Source organism: Palaemon carinicauda, chromosome 40 (genome assembly GCF_036898095.1).
Source record: "Palaemon carinicauda isolate YSFRI2023 chromosome 40, ASM3689809v2, whole genome shotgun sequence".
In the NCBI taxonomy this organism is placed as follows: Eukaryota; Metazoa; Arthropoda; class Malacostraca; order Decapoda; family Palaemonidae; genus Palaemon; species Palaemon carinicauda.
The window spans coordinates 64,733,664-64,745,255 of NC_090764.1; the positions used below are offsets into that span (position 1 = coordinate 64,733,664).

The 11,592-nt window shown below is 33.1% G+C and overlaps 1 protein-coding gene across 1 annotated transcript in view; it reads right to left on the reverse strand.

Annotated features, from left to right (window-relative positions):
* The window catches only part of LOC137631826 (uncharacterized), a 90,896-nt gene extending 82,226 nt beyond the window's left edge, over nucleotides 1-8,670 (reverse strand). The window contains exon 1 of the mRNA XM_068363831.1: nucleotides 8,551-8,670. The gene's annotated coding sequence lies outside the window, so the exon portion shown is untranslated. The remainder of the gene's footprint in view (nucleotides 1-8,550) is intronic.
* Nucleotides 8,671-11,592: the final 2,922 nt, after the last annotated feature.

The window sequence follows — 11,592 nt, forward strand, 5'->3', positions numbered from 1 at the left end:
TTTCAACTTCCTGGCGAAGAGAGAAGTCACATTTTTTTTTACATCAAGAAACATTTCAACTTCCTGGCGAAGAGAGAAGTCACATTTTTTTTTACATCAAGAAACATTTCAACTTCCTGGCGAAGAGAGAAGTCACACCCTTTTTTTACATCAAGAAACATTTCAACTTCCTGGCGAAGAGAGAAGTCAAATTTTTTTTTACATCAAGAAACAATTCAACTTCCTGGCGAAGAGAGAAGTCACATTTTTTTTTACATCAAGAAACATTTCAACTTCCTGGCGAAGAGAGAATTCACATTTTTTTTACATCAAGAAACATTTCAACTTCCTGGCGAAGAGAGAAGTCACACTTTTTTTTATGGTGCATCAAGAAACATTTCAACTTCCTGGCGAAGAGAGAAGTCACACCTTTTTTTTTTCTTTTTGTACATCAAGAAACATTTCAACTTCCTGGCGAAGAGAGAAGTCACACCTTTTATTTTTTTACATCAAGAAACATTTCAATTTCCTGGCGAAGAGAGAAGTCACACTTTTTTTTTTTTACATCAAGAAACATTTCAACTTCCTGGCGAAGAGAGAAGTCACACCTTTTATTTTTTTACATCAAGAAACATTTCAATTTCCTGGCGAAGAGAGAAGTCACACCTTTTATTTTTTTTTTACATCAAGATACATTTCAATTTACTAGCGAAGAGAGAAGTCACACTTTTATTTTTTTTTTTTTTTTACATCAAGAAACATTTCAATTTACTGGCGAAGAGAGAAGTCACACTTTTATTTATTTTTTTTTTTTACATCAAGAAACATTTCAATTTACTGGCGAAGAGAGAAGTCACACTTTTATTTATTTTTTTTTTTACATCAAGAAACATTTCAATTTACTAGCGAAGAGAGAAGTCACACTTTTATTTATTTTTTTTTTTTACATCAAGAAACATTTCAATTTACTGGCGAAGAGAGAAGTCACACCTTTTTTTTTTTACATCAAGAAACATTTCAATTTCCTGGCGAAGAGAGAAGTCACACCTTTTTTTTTTTTTTTTTTACATCAAGAAACATTTCAACTTCCTGGCGAAGAGAGAAGTCACACTTTTTTTTTTTTGTACATCAAGAAACATTTCAACTTCCTGGCGAAGAGAGAAGTCACACTTTTTTTTTTTCTTTTTGTACATCAAGAAACATTTCAACTTCCTGGCGAAGGGAGAAGTCACACTTTTCTTTTTGTACATCAAGAAACATTTCAACTTCCTGGCGAAGAGAGAAGTCACTTTTTTTTTTACATCAAGAAACATTTCAACTTCCTGGCGAAGAGAGAAGTCACTTTTTTTTTTACATCAAGAAACATTTCAACTTCCTGGCGAAGAGAGAAGTCACATTTTTTTTACATCAAGAAACATTTCAACTTCCTGGCGAAGAGAGAAGTCACATTTTTTTTTACATCAAGAAACATTTCAACTTCCTGGCGAAGAGAGAAGTCACATTTTTTTTACATCAAGAAACATTTCAACTTCCTGGCGAAGAGAGAAGTCACATTTTTTTTACATCAAGAAACATTTCAACTTCCTGGCGAAGAGAGAAGTCACATTTTTTTTACATCAAGAAACATTTCAACTTCCTGGCAAAGAGAGAAGTCACATTTTTTTTACATCAAGAAACATTTCAACTTCCTGGCGAAGAGAGAAGTCACATTTTTTTTTACATCAAGAAACATTTCAACTTCCTGGCAAAGAGAGAAGTCACATTTTTTTTATGGTGCATCAAGAAACATTTCAACTTCCTGGCGAAGAGAGAAGTCACACCTTTTTTTTTTCTTTTTGTACATCAAGAAACATTTCAACTTCCTGGCGAAGAGAGAAGTCACACTTTTTTTTTTCTTTTTGTACATCAAGAAACATTTCAACTTCCTGGCGAAGGGAGAAGTCACACTTTTCTTTTTGTACATCAAGAAACATTTCAACTTCCTGGCGAAGAGAGAAGTCACTTTTTTTTTTACATCAAGAAACATTTCAACTTCCTGGCGAAGAGAGAAGTCACTTTTTTTTTTACATCAAGAAACATTTCAACTTCCTGGCAAGAGAGAAGTCACATTTTTTTTACATCAAGAAACATTTCAACTTCCTGGCGAAGAGAGAAGTCACATTTTTTTTTACATCAAGAAACATTTCAACTTCCTGGCGAAGAGAGAAGTCACATTTTTTTTACATCAAGAAACATTTCAACTTCCTGGCGAAGAGAGAAGTCACATTTTTTTTACATCAAGAAACATTTCAACTTCCTGGCGAAGAGAGAAGTCACATTTTTTTTACATCAAGAAACATTTCAACTTCCTGGCAAAGAGAGAAGTCACATTTTTTTTACATCAAGAAACATTTCAACTTCCTGGCGAAGAGAGAAGTCACATTTTTTTTTACATCAAGAAACATTTCAACTTCCTGGCAGAGAGAGAAGTCACATTTTTTTTTACATCAAGAAACATTTCAACTTCCTGGCGAAGAGAGAAGTCACATTTTTTTTATGGTGCATCAAGAAACATTTCAACTTCCTGGCGAAGAGAGAAGTCACACCTTTTTTTTTTCTTTTTGTACATCAAGAAACATTTCAACTTCCTGGCGAAGGGAGAAGTCACACTTTTTTTTTTTTTTGTACATCAAGAAACATTTCAACTTCCTGGCGAAGAGAGAAGTCACACTTTTTTTTTTTTTGTACATCAAGAAACATTTCAACTTCCTGGCGAAGAGAGAAGTCACACTTTTTTTTATGGTGCATCAAGAAACATTTCAACTTCCTGGCGAAGAGAGAAGTCACACCTTTTTTTTTTTCTTTTTGTACATCAAGAAACATTTCAACTTCCTGGCGAAGGGAGAAGTCACACTTTTCTTTTTGTACATCAAGAAACATTTCAACTTCCTGGCGAAGAGAGAAGTCACACCTTTTTTTTTTTTTACATCAAGAACATTTCAACTTCCTGGCGAAGGGAGGAGTTAACTTTTCTTTTTGTACATCAAGAAACATTTCAACTACCTGGCGAAGAGAGAAGTCACACATTTTTTTTTTTTTACATCAAGAACATTTCAACTTCCTGGCGAAGGGAGGAGTCACACTTTTCTTTTTGTACATCAAGAAACATTTCAACTACCTGGCGAAGAGAGAAGTCACACATTTTTTTTTTTTTTACATCAAGAACATTTCAACTTCCTGGCGAAGAGAGAAGTCACATTTTTTTTTTACATCAAGAAACATTTCAACTTCCTGGCGAAGAGAGAAGTCACATTTTTTTTTACATCAAGAAACATTTCAACTTCCTGGCGAAGAGAGAAGTCACATTTTTTTTTTACATCAAGAAACATTTCAACTTCCTGGCGAAGAGAGAAGTAACATTTTTTTTTTTACATCAAGAAACATTTCAACTTCCTGGCGAAGAGAGAAGTCACTTTTTATTTTACATCAAGAAACATTTCAACTTCCTGGCGAAGAGAGAAGTCACTTTTTTTTTTACATCAAGAAACATTTCAACTTCCTGGCGAAGAGAGAAGTCACATTTTTTTTTACATCAAAAAACATTTCAACTTCCTGGCGAAGAGAGAAGTCACATTTTTTTTTACATCAAGAAACATTTCAACTTCCTGGCGAAGAGAGAAGTCACATTTTTTTTACATCAAGAAACATTTCAACTTCCTGGCGAAGAGAGAAGTCACATTTTTTTTACATCAAGAAACATTTCAACTTCCTGGCGAAGAGAGAAGTCACATTTTTTTTTACATCAAGAAACATTTCAACTTCCTGGCGAAGAGAGAAGTCACTTTTTTTTTTTACATCAAGAAACATTTCAACTTCCTGGCGAAGAGAGAAGTCACATTTTTTTTACATCAAGAAACATTTCAACTTCCTGGCGAAGAGAGAAGTCACATTTTTTTTTACATCAAGAAACATTTCAACTTCCTGGCGAAGAGAGAAGTCACATTTTTTTTACATCAAGAAACATTTCAACTTCCTGGCGAAGAGAGAAGTCACATTTTTTTTACATCAAGAAACATTTCAACTTCCTGGCGAAGAGAGAAGTCACATTTTTTTTTTACATCAAGAAACATTTCAACTTCCTGGCGAAGAGAGAAGTCACATTTTTCTTTTACATCAAGAAACATTTCAACTTCCTGGCGAAGAGAGAAGTCACATTTTTTTTTTTTTTACATCAAGAAACATTTCAACTTCCTGGCGAAGAGAGAAGTCACATTTTTTTTTTTTACATCAAGAAACATTTCAACTTCCTGGCGAAGAGAGAAGTCACATTTTTCTTTTACATCAAGAAACATTTCAACTTCCCGGCGAAGAGAGAAGTCACATTTTTTTTTTACATCAAGAAACATTTCAACTTCCTGGCGAAGAGAGAAGTCACATTTTTTTTTACATCAAGAAACATTTCAACTTCCTGGCGAAGAGAGAAGTCACTTTTTTTTTTACATCAAGAAACATTTCAACTTCCTGGCAAAGAGAGAAGTCACATTTTTTTTACATCAAGAAACATTTCAACTTCCTGGCGAAGAGAGAAGTCACTTTTTTTTTTACATCAAGAAACATTTCAACTTCCTGGCGAAGAGAGAAGTCACTTTTTTTTTTACATCAAGAAACATTTCAACTTCCTGGCGAAGAGAGAAGTCACTTTTTTTTTTTACATCAAGAAACATTTCAACTTCCTGGCGAAGAGAGAAGTCACTTTTTTTTTTACATCAAGAAACATTTCAACTTCCTGGCGAAGAGAGAAGTCACATTTTTCTTTTACATCAAGAAACATTTCAACTTCCTGGCGAAGAGAGAAGTCACATTTTTTTTTTACATCAAGAAACATTTCAACTTCCTGGCGAAGAGAGAAGTCACATTTTTTTTTTACATCAAGAAACATTTCAACTTCCTGGCGAAGAGAGAAGTCCCTTTTTTTTTTTTTTTACATCAAGAAACATTCCAACTTCCTGGCGAAGAGAGAAGTCACATTTTTTTTTTACATCAAGAAACATTCCAACTTCCTGGCGAAGAGAGAAGTCAAATTTTTTTTTACATCAAGAAACATTTCAACTTCCTGGCGAAGAGAGAAGTCACTTTTTTTTTTTTTTTTACATCAAGAAACATTTCAACTTCCTGGCGAAGAGAGAAGTCACATTTTTTTTACATCAAGAAACATTTCAACTTCCTGGCGAAGAGAGAAGTCACATTTTTTTTGTACATCAAGAAACATTTCAACTTCCTGGCGAAGAGAGAAGTCACACTTTTTTTTTTACATCAAGAAACATTTCAACTTCCTGGCGAAGAGAGAAGGCACACTTTTTTTTTTACATCAAGAAACATTTCAACTTCCCGGCGAAGAGAGAAGTCACATTTTTTTTTTACATCAAGAAACATTTCAACTTCCTGGCGAAGAGAGAAGTCACATTTTTTTTTACATCAAGAAACATTTCAACTTCCTGGCGAAGAGAGAAGTCACTTTTTTTTTTACATCAAGAAACATTTCAACTTCCTGGCAAAGAGAGAAGTCACATTTTTTTTACATCAAGAAACATTTCAACTTCCTGGCGAAGAGAGAAGTCACTTTTTTTTTTACATCAAGAAACATTTCAACTTCCTGGCGAAGAGAGAAGTCACTTTTTTTTTTTTACATCAAGAAACATTTCAACTTCCTGGCGAAGAGAGAAGTCACTTTTTTTTTACATCAAGAAACATTTCAACTTCCTGGCGAAGAGAGAAGTCACTTTTTTTTTTACATCAAGAAACATTTCAACTTCCTGGCGAAGAGAGAAGTCACATTTTTTTTTACATCAAGAAACATTTCAACTTCCTGGCGAAGAGAGAAGTCACATTTTTTTTACATCAAGAAACATTTCAACTTCCTGGCGAAGAGAGAAGTCACTTTTTTTTTTTACATCAAGAAACATTTCAACTTCCTGGCGAAGAGAGAAGTCACATTTTTTTTTACATCAAGAAACATTTCAACTTCCTGGCGAAGAGAGAAGTCACACTTTTTTTTTTACATCAAGAAACATTTCAACTTCCTGGCGAAGAGAGAAGGCACACTTTTTTTTTTACATCAAGAAACATTCCAACTTCCTGGCGAAGAGAGAAGTCACTTTTTTTTTTACATCAAGAAACATTTCAACTTCCTGGCGAAGAGAGAAGTCACTTTTTTTTTTACATCAAGAAACATTCCAACTTCCTGGCGAAGAGAGAAGTCACATTTTTTTTTTACATCAAGAAACATTCCAACTTCCTGGCGAAGAGAGAAGTCAAATTTTTTTTTACATCAAGAAACATTTCAACTTCCTGGCGAAGAGAGAAGTCACTTTTTTTTTTTTTTTTACATCAAGAAACATTTCAACTTCCTGGCGAAGAGAGAAGTCACATTTTTTTTACATCAAGAAACATTTCAACTTCCTGGCGAAGAGAGAAGTCACATTTTTTTTGTACATCAAGAAACATTTCAACTTCCTGGCGAAGAGAGAAGTCACACTTTTTTTTTTACATCAAGAAACATTTCAACTTCCTGGCGAAGAGAGAAGGCACACTTTTTTTTTTACATCAAGAAACATTTCAACTTCCCGGCGAAGAGAGAAGTCACATTTTTTTTTTACATCAAGAAACATTTCAACTTCCTGGCGAAGAGAGAAGTCACATTTTTTTTTACATCAAGAAACATTTCAACTTCCTGGCGAAGAGAGAAGTCACTTTTTTTTTTACATCAAGAAACATTTCAACTTCCTGGCAAAGAGAGAAGTCACATTTTTTTTACATCAAGAAACATTTCAACTTCCTGGCGAAGAGAGAAGTCACTTTTTTTTTTACATCAAGAAACATTTCAACTTCCTGGCGAAGAGAGAAGTCACTTTTTTTTTTTTACATCAAGAAACATTTCAACTTCCTGGCGAAGAGAGAAGTCACTTTTTTTTTACATCAAGAAACATTTCAACTTCCTGGCGAAGAGAGAAGTCACTTTTTTTTTTACATCAAGAAACATTTCAACTTCCTGGCGAAGAGAGAAGTCACATTTTTTTTTACATCAAGAAACATTTCAACTTCCTGGCGAAGAGAGAAGTCACATTTTTTTTACATCAAGAAACATTTCAACTTCCTGGCGAAGAGAGAAGTCACTTTTTTTTTTTACATCAAGAAACATTTCAACTTCCTGGCGAAGAGAGAAGTCACATTTTTTTTTACATCAAGAAACATTTCAACTTCCTGGCGAAGAGAGAAGTCACTTTTTTTTTACATCAAGAAACATTTCAACTTCCTGGCAAAGAGAGAAGTCACATTTTTTTTACATCAAGAAACATTTCAACTTCCTGGCGAAGAGAGAAGTCACTTTTTTTTTTACATCAAGAAACATTTCAACTTCCTGGCGAAGAGAGAAGTCACTTTTTTTTTTTTTTTTACATCAAGAAACATTTCAACTTCCTGGCGAAGAGAGAAGTCACATTTTTTTTTTACATCAAGAAACATTTCAACTTCCTGGCGAAGAGAGTAGTCACATTTTTCTTTTTTTACATCAAGAAACATTTCAACTTCCTGGCGAAGAGAGTAGTCACATTTTTCTTTTTTTACATCAAGAAACATTTCAACTTCCTGGCGAAGAGAGTAGTCACATTTTTCTTTTTTTACATCAAGAAACATTTCAACTTCCTGGCGAAGAGAGTAGTCACATTTTTCTTTTTTTACATCAAGAAACATGTCAACTTCCTGGCGAAGAGAGTAGTCACATTTTTCTTTTTTTACATCAAGAAACATTTCAACTTCCTGGCGAAGAGAAGAGTCACATTTTTCTTTTTTTACATCAAGAAACATTTCAACTTCCTGGCGAAGAGAGTAGTCACATTTTTCTTTTTTTACATCAAGAAACATTTCAACTTCCTGGCGAAGAGAGTAGTCACATTTTTCTTTTTTTACATCAAGAAACATTTCAACTTCCTGGCGAAGAGAGTAGTCACATTTTTCTTTTTTTACATCAAGAAACATTTCAACTTCCTGGCGAAGAGAGTAGTCACATTTTTCTTTTTTTACATCAAGAAACATTTCAACTTCCTGGCGAAGAGAAGAGTCACATTTTTCTTTTTTGTACATCAAGAAACATTTCATCTTCCTGGCGAAGAGAGAAGAAGCTGGACCAAAATCTTGCTGTATACAACCACCTGACTGATGTACAAAAGAGCAAGGAACTATACTTGTATTCCATGTCAAAACAAAGTTGCTGTATCAGTCTCGTGAGTTTTTCACATAATTTACGGCCTTGATATTACCAGTGAAAATTGTGGGAAGCCCAGAAGGAATCGATTATAGAACTTTCAATTGACATGGATAAGAACTCCCTTAAATCTAGAAAACACTCCCCAGTGTGCTTAACCTTGTCTAATATTGCCCTTAATACAAATAAAAGTAAGACTCCTAACAATGAACATGAGTGGCTTGGACATGTTTACAAATTTCCAAAACTTAATTTTAAAGATACATCAATTCTGTATATATTTAATTATAGTTAGGTAAAACAAATTGAATAAAAACCCAAGTACAACTTACGATTCCTGTTGAAAAGAGAAAAAACGCCGAAAGTCTAACAGTGATGCAGGTGTATCTACTGTACAGATACAGAGACTTAACGTCCCGTCTGTGTATTTACGAAAAAACGTTTTGGCCGCTCATGATTGCGTTCGGATACTAGCAATGGCTGTGGCTTCGGTCCGTTAAACTAGTTAGTGATTTTTATTCATATAAGCATCTTCTCTTCATAATACTTGCAATAGCTGTATTATTATAATAGCAATATGAATTAATTATTGCTCTTACTATTGCCGTAATAAAATAAAGGTTATTTATTAATTTTCTTTCGCTTATCACGTATCACGTATATTCATGACACTCGTCATTTCAGGAGGTAACAAATCTCCCTGTCATTTCGGGAGTCACTTATGACCATCTTAATGGCCAAAATTACCACGTGGGCCGTGAGTTTGACAACCCCAATACCGTTAGCAAACGTAATGCAATTGTAGTATTTAAACATTCAGTTTTAAGTATTGTGTACAGTAGTTTGAATTTTATTGAGTCTCCTAATTCCAGTATTATAAATTTGAAAATAAGTAGAATCTCTATGGACTCCTTGAAATTCTTCCAAGGCCCACTTGGTGTACATGGACCCCTGGTTGGGAACCACTGTAGATGTATCTCTTGACTGTAATTTGTCTCTCAATGCCCAGATACGTATTAGAACCTATTCTTAGAAGCATTGCACTTTCAAAGAAGCATCTATATTAACTACTGCAATTCCATCTCCTTCAATCTATAAAAAGTGCAACTTATTAAGTTCCAAAACAATAAACAGAGGAGCAAGACAGGTAAAAGGTGTCCCATCCAGAGAAAAAAAAATATTATTATTATTGTTGTTGTTGTTGTTGTTACTACTACTACTACTACTACTACTACTACTACTACTACTACTACTACTACTACTACTAGCTAAGCTACAACCCCTGTTAGAAAAGCAAGATGCTCGAAGACCAAGGGCTCCAACGGGGAAAATAAATAGCCCAGTGAGGAAAGGAAATAAGGGAATAAATAAACGATATAAGAAGTAATGAACAAACAAAATGAAATATCTTAAACACATTAACAACAATAAAAAAAAATAATAACCCATCGAGTTATGAAAGCTAGACGTCCACAATATAAGAGTATTGCTACAAATCATGCAGCAATAGTTATAGATGGTTTCAATGTATTGGACCCAATTAAGATGAATGTCTAAAATAAAGTTAAGTTTATCCATTGGGTTGAGTTTGTGCCCATCTCAAATGTACGACGTAAGCCATGTTTTATTATTATTGTGTATATTAAGACTTTGGGTATGAAACTCAAATTTCCATATATATATATATATATATATATATATATATATATATATATATATATATATATATATATATATATATATATATATATATATATATATATATATATATATATATATATATATATATAGCCTACATACAGACAACAACCTCTTAACCCCCAAAGAAGTGTAAGCATTCTATCGCATGGCAGGTAGATGCAAATCTTCTAAGTTAATATTCATTACTGTAATTGAGCATTTCTTACCTGTACCATAAACAATATTTCTGATGAAAATCTTAATCTTTAATTTTTTCCCAATCTACCTTGAAATCAGTTATGATAAAAACAAAGACCTAATAAAGAAATGATTGAAAATGGGAATAAAATACAGGAGAGATGAAATAGAATTAGCAGAATTATCCAAAACAATACATAAAATAAAAACTTAAGACATTTGCCAACACAATCAGGTCAAAAGTGATGAAACATTAAAGAAAGGAAGAAACATCAAATTGATGAAAAGAAGACTTGGAACAGAGCACCAACAGATAATTCCTTTATATGATGAAAATAGAAATAATAAAAGGTTGTTTGATAAAAATTACAGAAGATCTCTATACAATAGTGATATAAGAAATAACTTTATCAAAAGAAATAATGAAACACTTGAACCGGTACAAAAGTAACAGTAGGAGAAGTAAAGAAAGTATTGGAAGGCTTGAAGAAGTAAAGCAGCAGGAGAAGATGGCCTAACAATTGATTTATAAATAGATGGAAGGGATTTTATAGTCATTAAACTTGCTGAACTTTACATAAAATGTCTACAAGAATGTTCTACAATTACAATTTGGAAAAACTTTATCATTATACTAATTCACAAAAAAGGGAGATACAAAAGACCTGAAAAATCACTGCCCAATAAGTTTACTTTACGTAATATATGAAATATTTACAAAGATAGTATTACGCCGAATTGAAAGAAAGCCAGACTTTAATCAATCAAGAGATCAGGCAGGCTTTAGAAGCAGGTATTCAACAACTGACCCTATCTATTTAATTAACCAGCTAATAGAAAAATCAAGAGAGTACGAAAAACCACTGTAGGCCTATGTATAGCATTTATAAACTATAAAAAAGACTTTGATAGCTAATGAAAGCACTTCGAAGGCAGGGAAAAGGTGAATCTTATGTTAGAATACTTGAAGATATCTGTACGGGAAGTACAGTTCTACAACTACGTAATTATAGTAACAAAAATCCAATTGAGAAAGGAGTTCGACAGGGAGACACAATATCTCCTAAATTATCCACAGCATGCATATCAGAAGTTTTTAAAAATCTATATTAGGAAAATTTAGGAATTAACATCAATGGGAAATACCTTATCAACTTAAGATTTGGAAATGACAGTTCTTTTAAGTGAATCGTGGGAAGAACTAAAAGAAAATAATCGAAGATTTGAATAGAGATAGCAAAATTGTAGCACTGAAAATGAATATGAGTAAAACAAAGATAATATTCAATGAAAATGTAGAGACAGCAAATAAGAATTATTGACAAATCTCTAGATTTATTTAATAAATGTACATACTTAGGACAGACAGTAAATATTTCCCAAAGACATGAGACCGAAACTAAATGAAGGATAAGCATGAGATGGAGAGCTTTTGGTAAACAAAAGGAAATTATGAAATATAAAATGCCGCTTTCTCTAAAAAAATGTATTTAATC